The sequence below is a fragment of the Ornithorhynchus anatinus genome, chromosome 12 (assembly GCF_004115215.2).
Source record: "Ornithorhynchus anatinus isolate Pmale09 chromosome 12, mOrnAna1.pri.v4, whole genome shotgun sequence".
NCBI lineage: Eukaryota > Metazoa > Chordata > Mammalia > Monotremata > Ornithorhynchidae > Ornithorhynchus > Ornithorhynchus anatinus.
In genome coordinates this window covers 7,195,920-7,199,407 of record NC_041739.1, presented here as the reverse complement: position 1 = coordinate 7,199,407, position 3,488 = coordinate 7,195,920, and the positions used below count along the sequence as shown (strand labels likewise).

The 3,488-nt window shown below is 44.0% G+C and overlaps 1 non-coding gene across 1 annotated transcript; it reads right to left on the bottom strand.

The window, feature by feature from the left end:
• Window positions 1–566: 566 nt before the first annotated feature.
• On the bottom strand, window positions 567–704 carry LOC114815832. The gene has a single exon (XR_003763633.1). It is a non-coding gene; the product is annotated as a small nucleolar RNA SNORA7 (small nucleolar RNA).
• Between the last annotated feature and the right edge of the window lie 2,784 nt (window positions 705–3,488).

The window sequence follows — 3,488 nt, the reverse complement described above, 5'->3', positions numbered from 1 at the left end:
CTTGCATACAAATCCCCTTTTGTAGCTCTCATACAAATCCCTTTTTCCTTCTTCCTCCTGCCCTTAAATTATGTTAAAGTGTAAGCTACCTGAGGTCAGGGATCGCGTTTGCTAACTCTGTTATTCTCTTCCAAGTGCTTAACACAGAATTGGCATACGCTTGTCTTGTTTTATACTGTTGCTATTTGTTAAGCGCTTACTATGTGCAGAGCACTGTTCTAAGCACTGAGGTAGATACAGGGTAATCAGGTTGTTCCGTGCGAGCCTCACAGTTAATCCCCATTTTACAGATGAGGTCACTGAGTCACAGAGAAGTTAAGTGACCCTCGGTCACACAGCTGACAAGTGGCAGGGCCGGGATTCTTACGCCGTCCGACCCATAGCGACACCCCGGACATCTCTCCCAGAACACCCCGCTCTCCGTCTGCATTCTGGTGGCGTATCCATACGGTTTTCCCAGTAAAAATATGGAAGTTGTTACCACTTCCCCTTTCCACGCAAGTCAACTCGAGTCTCTGCCCTCGACTGTCTCCCGTGCCACTGCTGCCCAGCATGGGTGAGTTTTGCTTTGTAGTAGATGACCTCCCACTCACTAGCCACTGCCCAAACTAGGAATGGAATGGACGGGCCTCTGCTTGACTCTCCCTCCCACAGCCGAGACTGGTAGAGGCCTGGAAACTCTCCAAGTGTGATCCTGAGAGGGCTCGGCACACACTAAGAGCCAAAAAATGCTATTGATGATGATGAAAGAGAATTGAGTATTCTCCATTCCTTTCCTTGTTAACTTGGAAAAAGGAACAATAGATCATTCTAAGGTTCTGGAGCATGATTCCTTTTCTCAAATGATGACAACCAAGACAATGAAAGGAAAAGAATTGATGGCATGAAAATACCCTTATAAAGCAAATTGTATGTTAATAACCCAGACTTTTGACATATTTTGAGAGCACTAATAATAATTATGGTATTTGTTAAGCACTTACTATGTACAAAGCACTGTTCTGAGTGGTGGGGTTGATAAAAGGTAATCAGGTTATCCCACGTGGGACTCACAGTTTTAATCCCCATTTTACAGATGAGGTAACTAAGGTACAGAGAAGTTAAGCGACTTGGCCAAAGTCACACAAAGTGGCGGAGCTGGATTAGAACCCACAACCTCCATCTCCCAAGCCCGTGCTCTTTCCATTAAGCCACACTGCTTCTTCTAAGAAAGCAAAGTAATAATAATGTTATTTGTTAAGCGCTTACTATGTGCAGAGCACTGTTCTAAGCGCTGGGGTAGACACGGGAATCAGGCTGTCCCACGTGGGGCTCACAGTCAATCCCCATTTTACAGATGAGGTAACTGAGGCACAGAGAAGTTAAGTGACTTGCCCACAGTCACACAGCTGACAAGTGGCAGAGCCGGGATTCGAACTCATGACCTCTGACTCCAAAGTAGGTTTGGGTCTAAAAGCTTCATGTATGCTAAATCTAGAATATCTCCCCACAAATGCATCTTATCCTCACGCTTGAGAAGCAGCGTGGCTTAGTGGAAAGAGCCCGGGTTCGGAAGTCAGAGGTCGTGGGTTCTAATCCCAGCCCCGCCACTTGTCAGCTGTGTGACTTTGGGCAAGTCACTTAACTTCCCTGCGCCTCGGTTACCTCATCTGGAAAATGGGGATGAAGACCGTGAGCCCCACGTGGGACCACCTCATTACCTTGAATCAAACCCAGCGCTTAGAACAGTGCTTTGCACATAGTAAGTGCTTAAAAAATACCATAATTAGTATTATTATTTATAAAACAGCTGAAAGGAGAGATTCTTCGGAGAGTAGAGGGCTGCGTTTTGTAAATGTCATTTGTTCTGCAGAGAGGTACCTACCTTTGTTCCCTAAATATGGAACAAATAAGAGATCCTCTTTTCTGTCAGATGTCAGAGCAAAAGAGGTGAGTGTGCCTTTTCTTCACTGAAGTAAGAGTTTCAAGCTTAAGGGGAAATGAATCAAGAAATTTTACATTCTTAAAACTTACCTTTTTGGGAGTTTCTATTGCCACCTAGTGGCTTTCCTTATTTTGCATTTTTTCAAAGGATTTCAGGGTCCATATTAAGACCCCAAGTTATTACTCTAATAATAATAATGTTGGCATCTGTTAAGCGCTTACTATGTGCAGAGCACCGTTCTGGGCGCTGGGGTAGATACGGAGCATTCAGGTTGTCCCACATGAGGCTCCCAGGCTTCATCCCCATTTTCCAGATGAGGTAACTGAGGCACAGAGAAGTGAAGTGACTTGCCCACAGTCATACAGCTGACAAGTGGCAGATCCAGGAGCAGAACCCATGACCTCTGACTCCCAAGCCCGGGATCTTTCCACCGAGCCTCGCTGCTTCTCAGCTGGGAGGTCAAGGCTGTCACGACTTGACTACTAAACATTTATTTTTTTTTCTGAAGCAGCATCATTTAAATCTAAATTCATAAAGAGGAAGAACTTCCAGCACTTTTTATTCACCCCAAATCTTAGCTCTCTCTGGACAATCCAACTGGCGATTCCAATACCAATTATTCTGGGGGTTATAATAGCCAAGTAATTACATACGTACTTGCTGAAAGAGTAAGTCTGTAGATAAAATTAGGCTTTCATTTGAATTGAGTTTGCTTCCGTCTCCCCCTCTAGACTGTGAGTTCGTTGTGAGCAGGAATGTGCCTGTTTGTTCTGATAGAGAAGCAGGATTGGTGGAAAGAGCACAGGTTTGGGAGTCAGAGGACGTGGGTTCTAATCCTGCCTCTGCCACTTGTCTGCGGTGTGACCTTGGGCAAGCTGCTTAACTTCTTTGTGCCTCAGTCACCTCATCTGTAAAATGAAGATTAAGACTGTGAGCCTCCTGTGGGACTATCTGATTACCTTGCCTCTACCCCAGCGCTAAGAACAGTGCTTGGCACATAGTAAGTACTTAACAAATATCATCATTATTCATTATCTTGTTCTCTCCTGACCTCTTCAGTGATTTGCACATGGTAAGCACTCAAATATGATTAAGTGAATGAAGGAGCACATCTCCTCCCAGAGGTCTTCCCTGACGGAGGCCTCTTTTCCTCTTCTCCCACTCCCTCCCGCATCACACTTGCACCTCTTATTTCCCATTCCCTCAGCCCTACTGCACTTACATACATATCCCTAATTTTATTTATTGATATTAATGTCTGTCTACTCCTGTAGACTATAAGCTCATTGATGTCAGGGTGCAGGTCTACCAACTCTGTTATAGTGTACTCTCCCAAGCGCTTAGTACAATGCTGTGCACACAGTAAGCACTCAAATATGATCGAAGGAAGGAAGGAATACAACTGATTAACTACTTATGGTCAATATGGAAAATTTGGAATTCCATAAGATTTGATTTTTTTTCAACCACAATCGTTTAGGGAAATGTAGTTTCTTTTGATATTTTCCTGCCCATTTCATTTCTACAAAATAATGAACTTGTTTCGATGATAACCATTTTATCA